This window comes from Pleurodeles waltl, chromosome 3_1 (assembly GCF_031143425.1).
Source record: "Pleurodeles waltl isolate 20211129_DDA chromosome 3_1, aPleWal1.hap1.20221129, whole genome shotgun sequence".
Lineage (NCBI taxonomy): Eukaryota > Metazoa > Chordata > Amphibia > Caudata > Salamandridae > Pleurodeles > Pleurodeles waltl.
Genome location: NC_090440.1, coordinates 1,436,378,070 through 1,436,392,351, shown reverse-complemented (window position 1 = coordinate 1,436,392,351; position 14,282 = coordinate 1,436,378,070). Strand labels below are relative to the sequence as shown.

The following is a 14,282-nucleotide window of genomic DNA, read 5'->3' as shown; positions in this document are numbered from 1 at the left end:
TGCCTTACAGCCTGTCTCCAATCCACGTCTGGCTAGGTTAGTTGACAGCTCCCTTGTGCATTTCACTCAGACAACCCAAAACACAGGATGCTCAGTCACACCTGCACCCATCTGCATACTGAATGGGTCTTCCTGGGCTGGGAGGGTGGAGGGCCTGACACTTACATGTCAAAGGCCGGTGGCCTGCTCTCATACAATGGACTGCCAAACCCCCTACTGGGACCCTGGCAGACACGATGGAACTGAAAGGCGACCTTGTGCACTTCTAAGCCACTCTTTGAAGTGTCCTCCACTTCAAAGGCACATTTGGGTATTTAAACAGGGCATTCGACCCTACCAACTCAGATACTTCCTGGGAAAGAAACTCTGCACCAGAACCTGCAACCTGCTAAGAGAAGCTGCCTGGCTGCCCAAAGGACTGACCTGACTGTTTTTCTGCAAGCAAAGGACTGCTGCCCTGATGTTGCCCTGCTGCCTTCCTGCCCTCTGCTTCTGCTGAGAAGTGCTCTCCAAGGGCTTGGATTGAGCTTGCCTCCTGTTTTCTGAAGTCTCAGGGCCAAAAAGACTTCACCTCCGCAAAGAACTCCTTGTGCGGTGAAATTTCGATGCACAACCTGCCAGAAACGACACACAGCCCGCATCATGGTGAGAAAATCACCACACGCCGAACCGGAACGGCGCAGCCCGGCTCCCCAAGTGGAGATTGACGCAGTGCCAGCATTGCGACTGGAACTTCAACGCCCGACCCACTGGATCGACACAGAGCCGAGCCGGAATGATGCAGCCCGACTTCCTATGAGAAGAATCGACGCAGCTCCTGTCGTGCAACAGAAATTTCCCTGCATCGCCCACTGGATCTACGCAGCTCCTGTGACTTTGTCCAGCACATCCAGGGTTTCTCTGCATCATCCCCGGGGCGTCCAAATACTCCGCAACCCGAAGAGGATCCAAGTCCGCGTACCGGAAATCGATGCACGGCCCTGGCTGCGTGAAAAATATTGATGCATCGTCTGTGTGCGCCCAGAGAAACTGACGCACGCCTCCCCGTTTTCCACACATCTCCTCCTCTGCGGTCCCTTGCGGATAACTTGGACGTAAACCAGGTACTCTGTGCTTGCAAGAGACACTTGTTGCTTTTTAAGAACTAAAGGCTCTTTTTTTTATCATTTTCTAATATTATATTTCAACATGTACTTATCAAATCTTGATCGTTTTGACCTGCATTTATTAAATATCATATATTTTTCTAAAACAGTTTGGTGTATTTTTGTGGTGTTTATACTGTGTTATTGTATGATTTATTGCACAAATATTTTACACATTGCCTCCTAAGTTAAGTCTGACTGCTCAGTGCCAAGCTACCAGAGGGTGGACAGAGGATAATTTGGATTGTGTGTGACTTACCCTGACTAGAGAGAGGGTCCTTGCTCCGACAGGGGATAACCTGACTGCTGAGCAAAGACCCCATTTCTAACGTTGGTGGCATAGGACTTGTATTTGTGCAGTGACATACAATAGCTACATGTACACTACCTACCCACAGTTAAAGGTCAACTTGATTTGTTATCTTTTTCCGCAGTTTTGTTTTCTACCTGACATTTTTAACTTAATCCTCATTAAACATGTCTCTGGCTGTGTCACGACTCACGTGCTGCTGGCGCCTGGAATTTGCAGATCTGGTGACGTGGATCTTCAATGTTCGACTTTGGCCCAAAAAGGGGCGACTCTTTCTGGTAGCCACGGTGCTGTAGGCAATGGAGACGCCAAGAACAGACCGTGCCCTTCAGAAAATAGCGCCAGAGGGAAAAAAACCCTTAGAAAAAGGGGAAAAACCTCCAAACAGGAAGATTCCTGGAAAAAACAAGAACAAACAAACAGGAATCCAAAAGGAGCAAAAGTCAGGAAACACAGAATGCTGAAATCCAGAGCCAAAAGGTGAGGAAATCAGGAGCGAAGACACTAACTGAGCAGAAAGTGTTGCAGCGCAAAGAAAGAAGAAAACACAGCCCTTATATACTAAAAAACAGGAAGTGACCCACAGGAAGTAAAAGGACACCATCTTAGACAGGGAAACAACACATAGAACAGAATAGAACAGGAACCATAGAGAATAGGAAACAAGGAATGCTGGGAAAGAACAGGAATCTGGGAAGGGGGAAAAGACATAAAGAAAGGCACAACAAAAGACTGCAGAAAAGAAGAAAAGAAGAAAAAAAGGGAAAGAAACGAAAAAACAGGTAAGAGGGGTCATAGACCCCTAGTATAGTGGAAAGCAGAAGGTAGAACGAGGCCCCATGCAAGTCTGGGGCCTCGAAATGCGCAGGAGAGGCTGGGGGCGCGCCGCGTCCTAGCAACGCGGTGCGCGGCCCGAGCCGAACGCCCGGCTTGAGTCGAGCTCTTGGCTCGCGCCGCACCGCGCGGCGCGACAGTAGGTCCCCCTCCCGAAGGTCCAGGTTTGAGAGGAAATAAACAGTGAAAGCGTTGAATCAGGAGAGGTGCGTGAACGGAAGATGCATCTTCCCAAGAGCATTCACTGAGAGGATAACCCTTCCAATGAATCAGATACTGAAGGCGTTTGTGAAAAAGACGAGAGTCACAAATTTCCTGTACTTCATATTCAGGAACATCATCCACGAGTACAGGAGGTGGACAAGGAAACTGACGTGAGTAAGGGTCAGGCACATAAGGTTTAAGCTGAGAAACATGAAAGACCGGATGAATCTTCCATGTATGAGGTAAGTGAAGACGGACAGTGACAGGATTGACCAACTGAAGAATACGGAAAGGCCCATAGTAACGAGGTGTGAACTTATTTTGAGAAAGACGTGAGGGTAAGAATTTGGAGGAGAGCCAGACTTTATCTTGCGGATGATAGTCTGGATTGGTTGCACGTCTCTTGTCTGCAGCCTTCTTCATATATCTCTTGGTATGTAACAAATTAGATCGAATTAGTCTATGGATTTGGAGAAGGCGTTTGGAGAAATAGGTAATAGCGGGTAAAGGAGAGTTGGATTGTGGAGAAGTAGGAAAAGAGGTAGGATGAAAACCATAAGAACAGAAAAAGGGAGTGACCTTGGAGGCACTATGGACTGAGTTATTGTAGGAAAATTCAGCTATAGAGAGGTAAGTGTTCCAGTTACTTTGGGTAGAATTGCAAAAGCATCGAAGATATTGCTCTAGTCCTTGGTTCAGACGCTCGGTCTGGCCGTTGGTCTGAGGATGGAACCCTGAAGACAGGGCTCTATTAATATTTAGGGGGTCATTCTGACCCTGACGGGCGGCGGAGGCCGCCCGCCAGAGTTCCCCCCTCCGAAATACCGCTCCGCGGTCGAAAGACCGCGGAGGGTATTCTAAGTTTTTCCCTGGGCTGGCGGGCGGTCGCCAAAAGACCGCCCGCCAGCCCAGGGAAAAACTCCCTTCCCACGAGGATGCCGGCTCGTAATCGAGCCGGCGGAGTGGGAAGGTGCGACGGGTGCTGTTGCACCCGTCGCGTATTTCACTGTCTGCCAAGCAGACAGTGAAATACTCGTAGGGGCCCTCTTACGGGGGCCCCTGCAGTGCCCATGCCAGTGGCATGGGCACTGCAGGGGCCCCCAGGGGCCCCACGACCCCCCCTACCGCCATCCGGTTCCCGGCGGGCGGACCGCCGGGAACTGGATGGCGGTAGGGGGGGTCGGAATCCCCTCGGCGGCGCAGCTAGCTGCGCCGCCTTGGAGGATTCAAAAGGGCGGCGGTACACTGGCGGGAGACCGCCAGTGTTGCCGGTCTGACCGCGGCTTTACCGCCGCGGTCAGAATGCCCTGCGGGGCACCGCCGGCCTATCGGCGGTGCTCCCGCCGACCCTGGCCCCGGCGGTCTATGACCGCCGGGGTCAGAATGACCCCCTTAGTGTTTTACAAAAATGCCTCCAAAATCGGGAAATGTACTGAGGTCCTCTATCAGATATTATGGTATGTGGAAGTCCATGGAGACGGAAGATATGATCAATGAATATTTGACTTAGTTCTTGAGAAGTAGGTAGCCTTTTCAGGGCAGTGAAATGAGCCATCTTCGTGAAAGAATCCACAGTGACCATGATGACCCGGTTTCCTGCTGATGGTGGGAGTGAACACATAAAATCCGTAGAGATGGTATGCCATGGGGCCGGTGGAACAGGCAAAGGCTGTAGTAATCCTGCCGGTCTGGTATGGGGTATCTTGATTTGGGCACATATGGGACAGGCTTGAACGTATCTTTCCACATCCAGCTTCCAGGTAGGCCACCAGAAAAATCGTGAAAGAAGTTCTTGTGTGGCCTTGATGCCTCTATGACCAGCTACAGGTGAATCATGGCACATTTGTAATGCCTTTTCTTGCACCTTGTTAGTAGGGAGGAATATCAGGTTTTGATAATAAAAATATCCTTGTTTCTTATGTAATAATGGTCTTAGTTCTTCTATGTCGTGGTCCGATAGGTTGGCGTATTCCAGTTGTACTTCTTCCAGGAAAGACTGAGCCACTCCAATGATCTTACTGGGTTCCAGAAGATACTGAGATGAGGAAGGAGTACACTCTGGATATCGGCGAGACAGAGCATCAGCCAGAATGTTTTGAGATCCAGGAATATATGTGATGAAAAAATCGTACTGACTGAAGAAAAAGGCCCAGCGGGCCTGACGACTATTCTGGCATACAAAATTTCGTAGACATTGTAGGTTACGGTGGTCTGTCCTCACCTCAAATGGTTCCTTGGAACCCATCAGAAACTGTCTCCACTCAAGGCAGGCTGTTTTCAGAGCCAATAATTCCCTTTCCAGTACAGAATAGTGTTGTTCAGCTGTGGAAAGGATATGAGACAAGTAGAAAACAGGATGTTCAAGACCATCATCCTCTTGTCGTTGGAGTAAGACAGCTCCGATGGCTCTCTCAGAAGCATCAGTTACGACTATAAATTGTTTGGTGGTATCTGGATGTCTCAAGATGGGGGCTTGGGTGAAGGCTCTCTTTAATTCTTGAAAGGCTGCTTCAGCCGCTTCAGTCCAGACAAACCCTTTCTTTAAATTTTCCTTTTTTAAGGTGTGAGTTATGTGGCTAGTCAGTCTGGCAAAGTCTAGAATGAATTGTCGATAGAAGTTTGCTAACCCTAGGAAACATTGTGTTTCTTTTATGGAAGAAGGAGAAGGCCACTCTAGGATAGCTTGTACCTTTTCTTGATCCATAGTTATGCCGGTGGGACTTAAATGATAGCCCAGATATTTGACTTCCGTCATGTCGAACTCACATTTTTCTGGTTTGCAAAATAGTTGATGAGCACGAAGTCTTTGAAGAACTTGTTTCACATGGGAAGAATGGAGTTCAGGATTTCTAGAATAAATAAGAATATCATCTAGGTAGATCACGACTGTCTGATTCAGAAGGTCTGAAAACACTGAGTCCATAAATCTCTGGAAGATTGCGGGGGCGTTAGTGAGACCAAACGGCATAACCCTATATTCAAAATGGCCAAATGGAGTCCTGAAAGCTGTCTTCCATTCGTCGCCTTCTTTTATGCGTAAAAGGTGGTAAGCTCCTCGTAAATCTAATTTAGTAAAACGTTGAGCCCCTCTGATAGCTTCTAGTATGTCCCTGATGAGAGGCAAAGGATAACGATCTTTAATTGTTATTTTATTCAGACCTCGAAAATCCAGGCAAGGACGAAGATCCTTTGTCTTCTTGGGCACAAAAAAGAGAGGAGCCCCAGCCGGAGACGACGATGGAACAATAAGACCACTCTGTATATTTTCGTCCAGATACTCTTTTAGAACTTCCCTTTCGGGTTCCGTGAGAGAGTACATCCTCCCAAAAGGAACAATTGTGCCGGATTCCAATGGAATAGCACAATCATATTCTCGATGTGGAGGTAGCACAGGTTTCGACGTTTTTTGGAAAACATCCTGAAACTCCAAATAGTGGTCTGGGACCCCTTGGACCGTATTAATGGACATACCAGTGGCACCTTCAGTATCTAAGGATCTTTTCGGAGACCAATACTTGTCGGAAGTAAAACAGTTCTCATGACAAAATTGCGAAGACAAAGAAACTGTCCGGGTTACCCAATTTATATACGGGTTATGTCTGATGAACCACGGAATTCCAAGAATAATGGTATGGTTGGGGGACGTGATAAGATCGAAGGAAATATGTTCTTGATGGTTCCCCACCTGTAGACTTAACATCAGGGTAGTAGTGTCTACAGGACCCGAGGATATCAAGGATCCATCCACGGTGTGTACCTGTTCGGGTACTTCTTTTGCTTGTGTAGGAACTTGGTGAGCAGCAGCCCACGTCTTGTCCATGTATATACCACTAGCACCACAGTCTAGTAATGCCATAGTCTTTTCTTGACGACCGTCAGGAAGTTGTAACAGGACAGGAAAAATGAACAAGGCGGTTGTATTGTCATTAAAGGAGCTGATGGAAGGTATAGCTGTAGATCCCGTCCCCTCCCTTCTTACAGAGGACGGGAGGTGGCGTTTCCCGAAGGCCTGGGCGGACGTACAGGACAGGTACGAAGCATGTGACCAGCAGAACCACAGTACAGGCACAACCCTCTCTTGCGTCTGTCTTCTCGTTCACTAGCAGAGAGCGGACCTCGGGTAGTATCCACCTGCATGGGTTCCCCTTCGATGTCTCTAGCAGGAGTGCGAGGTTCCTCGGAACGCTGCAGGCAAGCTCGTGAGCTACTTGGCTGGGAAAACCCTCTACTCCTTTTCTTTTCCGATCTCCGTTCCTGAAGACGATATTCGATGGACAGTGCTTGATCCATCAGGCCACGAAGATCTTCCGCTCTGGTAGAATGTACTAGTTCATCCTTTATTTCTTCTTTGAGTCCTCTACGAAATAAAGTTACCAGAGTACGTTCCACCCAAGTGGTCTCTGCCGCCAGCTGACGAAAACGGGTTATATATTGCAGGACGTCTTGAGAGCCTTGTTGGATGTCACATAGGGCTTCTTCAGCAGAGGCTTCCAATCCAGGACGGCTAAACATCTGTTTGAAACGACTCACAAAGGTGGAATAGTCCGACAATACAGGGTCGTTGGAGGACACCATCGGGGTTGCCCAGGCCAAGGCTGGACCGGTTAAGGCACTGATAAGATAACCCACCTTGGTCCTGTCGTGGGAGAATTGGGTAGGTCGGAAGGCGAAGTACACTGTTAATGCATCCAGGAACTCGCGAAGCCTGGTTGGTTCACCAGAGAAACAAGGGGTAGAAGCGGAGATAGTTGGAACATCACTGGTGCGGAGAGCCAAAGCCTGTCGTAACGCAGCATTTTCATTGCGTAGTTGTTGCAATTCCTGAGCTTGTTGCTGAATCGTGGTCAAAAGAGATTGTTCCGGATCTGCAGCAGCCGCCACTGTGTCATCCATGGTGTTTGAGGACGTCGGAATGGTTAGGCGCTGCAATCTGTCACGACTCACGTGCTGCTGGCGCCTGGAATTTGCAGATCTGGTGGCGTGGATCTTCAATGTTCGACTTTGGCCCAAAAAGGGGCGACTCTTTCTGGTAGCCACGGTGCTGTAGGCAATGGAGACGCCAAGAACAGACCGTGCCCTTCAGAAAATAGCGCCAGAGGGAAAAAAACCCTTAGAAAAAGGGGAAAAACCTCCAAACAGGAAGATTCCTGGAAAAAACAAGAACAAACAAACAGGAATCCAAAAGGAGCAAAAGTCAGGAAACACAGAATGCTGAAATCCAGAGCCAAAAGGTGAGGAAATCAGGAGCGAAGACACTAACTGAGCAGAAAGTGTTGCAGCGCAAAGAAAGAAGAAAACACAGCCCTTATATACTAAAAAACAGGAAGTGACCCACAGGAAGTAAAAGGACACCATCTTAGACAGGGAAACAACACATAGAACAGAATAGAATAGGAACCATAGAGAATAGGAAACAAGGAATGCTGGGAAAGAACAGGAATCTGGGAAGGGGGAAAAGACATAAAGAAAGGCACAACAAAAGACTGCAGAAAAGAAGAAAAGAAGAAAAAAAGGGAAAGAAACGAAAAAACAGGTAAGAGGGGTCATAGACCCCTAGTATAGTGGAAAGCAGAAGGTAGAACGAGGCCCCATGCAAGTCTGGGGCCTCGAAATGCGCAGGAGAGGCTGGGGGCGCGCCGCGTCCTAGCAACGCGGTGCGCGGCCCGAGCCGAACGCCCGGCTTGAGTCGAGCTCTCGGCTCGCGCGGCGCGACAGGCTGGGTCTCCAGCAGGAGCTAAAGATTTTGACCTAGCCAAGCTGGAGACATACACTGTTAACCAGCTGAGGGGGTTCTGCAAGGGGATCGGAGTACCTACCCGGGGAGCCTCCATAAAGGAGGAATACCAAAAGGCGCTGAGGGCCTGGCAGAAGCCCATTCAGATGAGAAGCCCATTCAGAGGATATTTTGTCAGCAGTGGGGGTTGTTACCCCTGAAATTGTTCCCCCTGCTAAACCAGGGAGTAGTGTCTCCAGCCATGGCCTGACCACAGAGGAAAGGAGGGAAGAGAAGGAATTTCAGCTGCAAATGGGCTACATTCATTTTTTAACATAACTTTAGAATTACATTTTTTCACACTTCTACACATGTAATTTAATGTGGATTTGTAGAGCGAGCCACTTGTCCCTCGTGAAGGTATCCATGCACTGAGTATGTACAGGTCCTACAAGAAGGATCAATTGAAGAGCCAGTGTTTCAGTTTCTTGGGATATCCATATTTAAAACTGCTGTCCTGATGTGCTGGGGAGGTAATTCCGGGTTTTGTATGCCAGATAAGAGAAAGCTCTACCTCCAGTCTTGCTTCTATGGAGGCAGGGGCTATTGGTGAGCACAAGTGATGCAGAGTGGCTGTTCCTAGTTGGTTGATGGAATCGTTGAGATAGGTGGGAACCTGGTTATGAAGTGCCTTGTAGGCACTTGAAATGACAGCGTTTCGGAATTGGGAGCCAGTGTCATTTTCAGAGGTGAGGTGTGATATATGTGTGGTAAGGAAGGTTGCGGATTAGTCTGATGCCGGAGTTTTGGATAGTTTGCAGCTTGTGTAGCAGGTGTGCAGACATGCCATATTAGAGGATGTTGCTGTAGCCCAGTCTGGTCTTTCTGGTGTCAAGCGGGAGCCATTTGACAATTTGTTTGAGCATGCGAAGTATGTGAAAGCAGGCAGAGATGACTGCGTTGATTTGTGAGCTTGGTGCCCAGGATGATGCCCAAGTTTCTGGCATAGCTGGACAGTGAATGGGTGAAGCCTAGTTCTGTGGGCCACCAGGTGGAGTCCCAGAGTGAGTTAGGTTTGCAGAATATCAGGACTTCCGTCTTATCAGCACTGAGTTCGAGATTGTTGTCTGTCATCTAGATGTCTACATTGGTCATGCACATTTTGAAATCACTTGATGAGGCATTGGTGTCTTATGAGAGGGATAGGACGAGTTGGGTATCGTCGGCGTAAGAGATGATGTTGAGTCAGTGGGTCCAAATGATGCTTGCTAGAGAAGTCATGCATATGTTGAAGAGAGTGGGGCTGAGTGAAGAGCCTTGCGGGACTCCGCAGATGAGGAATTTGGCTTCTGAGATGAACAGAGAGAGCTTTACCTGCTGCATTCTTCCAGTCAGGAAGAAGGCTCTCCACTTGAGGACTGGTCCTTGGACTCTGGTGTGTTGTTGGAGACTGTGCCAAAGGCTACAGCGAGAGGTCCAAGAGGATGAGTGCAGCACTGTGGCCTTGATCTAATATGGTGCAAATGCCATTAAGCTGCGATCAGGGTTTCCTAGTGCTGTGGATGCTGCAGAAACCTGACTGCGAGCTGTCGAGGAGTTCCTGGTGTTTAAGGTAGTGGGAGATCTGACATTTAATGGCTTTTTCTATGACTTTGGCTAGGAAGGGAAGGGAAGCAAAAAGAGGGGTTAGTAGTTGCTGAGGACTTCGGGCTCTGCGGATGGCTTGAGGAGCTAGGTGGCTTCTGCATATTCCAGACTTCTGGAAAAGTGGCTTTTTTGATGGAGGTGTGGATGACTTTTGTGAGTGCCATGTTTATCGTGGGTCTCCCTAGGTTGAAGAAGTGGTAGGGACATTGTCCCTTGGGAGGCCCTCGAGTGGATGGATGCCATTGCAGCTGCTGTGTCTTTGTTGGTCATCGGGGTCAATTCCGTGAGGGGGTGATTTTAGTGGTGTAGGTCAGAGGAGATGTAGGGTGTGGTTGAGGGTCAAAGTTCCTAGTAGATTTTAGATATCTTGTCATGGAAGAAGTCAGAGAGTTGGTTGCAGAGTCCTTGTGGTGGGATGCGGGACCTGTAGGTGGCTGCCGGATGGTTGAATTCCTTGACAATGATAAAGAGTTCTTTGTATTTGTTGTTGCTGGCTTTGATCCACTGGGTCAGAGCTTTCTTTTTGGTCTCTTTCCGTTCATGGTGGTAGCTCCTGAGTGAGGTCTTGTAGGCCTTCCTGGAGGTGGGCTCTTGTGAGGCTTTCCATTTTCTTTCTAACTATTTGCATCACCTCTTGGACTGAGTGCGTCTGTGTACAAGTCTGCATGTTTGTTTGTCCTCTTTGTGTTTGTGACGGATGCGAGGATGTGCGAGCTGGTGGAGATACATTTATATAAACATATAAAAATATGATTATTAATTAATAAAAAAAAATACTAATAACCTAAAAAAATTATGTGACTATCAAACAATGTATTAATTAGTTATCTATTAAAAAAAGTTATTTATTTATGACTTAATTAACTTCCTACACTATACCCCCATAAACTTAGCAGTTGACAATTAAAATATAGCTATAATCAAGAAGTATAATACAATTTACATCATTTATAATCAATTGACTAATTAATTAGAAATAATTTGTTAATTAAGTATTACTTAACATCCCACCTTACACCCCTAGAAACCTAGCAAACCGCATCGAAAATATAACAAACATAAATATGTTTTACATCATCTACATAATTTATTATCAATTAAATAATTAACAATAAATACTTAATTGTTAGTTAACTTTTAGTTAATTAACACCCCACCCTATTTCCCTGCAAACCCAAATATAAGTAAAATATAAAGTTATTATACAATTTACATAAAAAATAATTAACAACAAATTAATTTTAAATTAATAAATAATTGTTAATTATTACTTAATTTACTTTTCACCTTATACCCTACACACCCAGCAACCCACACCTAAAATATACAGCTCAAATATAACTATTACACAATTTACATACTTAATAATCCATTAATTATTAATTAATATTTGAAGAATGAATACGTAATTAACTTCCCGCTCTATATCCCCACAAACCCAGCAGCGCCCACCTAAATTGCAACTATAAAACATAATTATAAAAAAAATTAAATAATTAATAATCAATTACATAATCAATTCTAAATGAATAAACCATTTTTAATTATTACCTAATTAACTTCCTACCCTATACCCCTAAGAATCCAGCAACCTGCATCTAACATTCAAGTAAATTCAATGATTATTACGTAATTTAATTTTGGTAAGCAGTTCATAGCATATAACACTTTGCCTTTTAGAAAGCAGTGCATACACTAAAGGTATGTTTGTGTACTACATATGGTGTAAACCTGTGAGATTTGGAATGATTGAAAAGTGAAAAGTACTATTCATCATCCACATCCAACTATTTGCTTATCTTAGTTTGTAATTTGTGTTGCATAAATTATAACTCTCTTATCACTGATAGTGTTTTCATACATGAGGAAGGGTTCTTACCAATGTGTAGTAGTTAGATTATCTGTAATGTTTATGGACCTGATTATGATCTTGGTGGATAGGATACACCAACACAAACATGACGGATATCCCATCCACGGTGTTTCAAATTCCATTATATCAATAATCAGGTCCTATGTGTTGGAATCTTTGAGGAGCAGCAGGGGTTTCTATTGTTGCCTTCCTGTTTCATGATATCAGTCTTTTTTAAATGTGTGGTTCCTGGCAGTTTTACCTGTAATGTACTCAGGAACTTTTGGTAATATATATTTTTAATATGGCCCATGTAGGTTCTTGGGAACTAGTACTTGCTTCTCTAAATGTTTACAAAATATTTCTCACTTCTACTTCTGTCATGTTTGGTAAGTGATTATGCTCTTTACCATTAATTAAATAATTTCTAGTTGTAGCACTCCCATAAAAAGTGTTAGCATAGTTTATATATTTTGCACATTTCCAGTGTATTTGTTCTGTGCCTGTGCACTCAGAACCGTAAATGTATCCCATGTGTGACAATTACAGTAATTTGAGATATCATTACTAAAGTCATCAGTGATGTCACTGACCATGTCATGAGTGATGCAATATGTGAGGTCATAAGCATTGCATTGTGGGGACATAAGTTATAGTTAGGGCTGGAAACAATTACTGCTGAATTTCTATGGTTTTGTGTGTGTAAATTCAGTACCTAACAATAATATCCCTGTAACCTTTGTTTTTTTTTTCAGTGAATTGCTAAAATCATTTTTTGTTTAATCTATCTCCTAACTATAACGTCCCGCTAAACTTTGTTTTTTTCAGTGAATGTCTAAGGTTTTTTAAAAATATGTTTTTTAAAGTATAATGTCTATGTAACTGTTTTTGTCAAGTGAATTTGTGGATCTGTGAGTGGGTTTATAAGTGGAGTAGTTATGAATAACAGCCTTGCCTCATTGGGGGAGGGGGGGGTTGTTTGTTATAATAATGTGAGCGAGAAAGTAACAAATGGCTGTGTTATTACTCAGAAGTGTGTGTTTTTGACTACATTTACCTTACGTTTTTTAGGGAGTCACAAATCTGCTGCAAACCATCCTTTTATGTATTTCTGGGTCTGCAGGATGTACACAGATCTAGAATGTTTTGGGCAGTAATTTAATACATACATAGAGACTTAATAATTATTTTTTTAAGGGTAGTCGTTTGTAAAAAAAAAAAGCACTAAAACTTATGAAATTTAAGTGCAAATAAATTTGAACTTTTCTTTTAAAGGTTTTCCGGTACTCGTGACGACTCTGCAATGACATTGCGACATCATTGTAAATCTTGAATGACTCAGAAAGAAAGGATTTTATTGGTTGAAACAATGTTCAGTCAGTTTATTAGTAAGCACCCTTTTTTTCCCCACCTTTTTGGGTGTGGTTATGAATTTTCAAACTGCTAATACCCAGCTACAATTTTGCTGTTTGTTCTGTGTTTTTATTTGTTTTTCTCTATAAGAGAGGATGATATCTGCTGAAGCCAACAAAGCATCTTTTTCTGGAAGTCAGGATCTAGCAGTTCTAGAAGAGAGCTCTTCTTCTGAAGAGGATCTAACAGCAAGAAAGGAGAGCACAGCCTGGAAGTTTTTTTCCATTCCATCCAGCGAAAAAAGTTGTTGCCCAAAAGGAGAAATGCTTGATGTGTGGCAAGGTACTTTCTCGTACCTAGTACAAACCGGACAATGTTCTAAAACGCAATAGTGTAACATATAACATACCTTCTGTGAATACTGTACTTCCAATAATAATTAAATCTGTATCTATATTTAAACCTTGTGATTTGTGGATAGTGACATCAAAAGCTAGAGAGAATGGAAACCGTGAGCGCCAGATGTATAAATCTTTTACAAGCAAAAACCATACAATACATTAGCCAATCTGCTTCACACTATCAATCTGATCAAAATACACAGCCAAATATTCAATCTCATTTCTATCTGGAAAATGAATAAGATCAATAATTTCACCTATTGCACCATTTACTAACTCTTTCTCAACACCTAAACTATGGAGCAAAATTACTCAACCATTTTTGCAGAAACTCTTTTCCAATCATACAGTCTTTGATATATACTTTTCCAAAAAATCAAATTTAGCTTATAGTGTTTCTGTTAGTAGCACTGAGACTCCCTGATGTTCCATTTTATCGATGGCTATAATTTCTAAAATATTTTCTTTCTTTAATAATTGTTTGTTGAAGTTGGAACACTCTTGAAGTAAGGGCATAAACCAGAGTTCGAATTTTTATTCTTTAATACATGTGTACATTAGTTGGGCTGCTGTACTATTTGATATAAATAATTTCTTCATACGATGACTATCTAAAGCATGTTTTCCATTCTTGATCAAAACTCCTGCTTTAATATCCTTCACAATATTTCCATGTTCTATGTCAGATGACTCATACATATGCCTAGTTCCTTGTATTCAACGTTTAACCAAATATTTACATTCCCAATAATTCCCAAAGAATTTCTTGTTTCATTATGCAGAAGTGTCTTGAACACAGGTGGTCTTTTCACAGGGGTGAGTT

The 14,282-nt window shown here is 44.1% G+C and overlaps 1 long non-coding RNA gene across 1 annotated transcript in view; it reads left to right on the top strand.

Annotated features, from left to right (window-relative positions):
* Nucleotides 1–13,502, top strand: part of LOC138285262 (uncharacterized) — a 254,665-nt gene extending 241,163 nt beyond the window's left edge. The window contains exon 3 of the long non-coding RNA XR_011201554.1: nt 12,981–13,502. This is a non-coding gene — a long non-coding RNA (uncharacterized lncRNA). The remainder of the gene's footprint in view (nt 1–12,980) is intronic.
* The last annotated feature ends 780 nt before the right edge of the window (nt 13,503–14,282 follow it).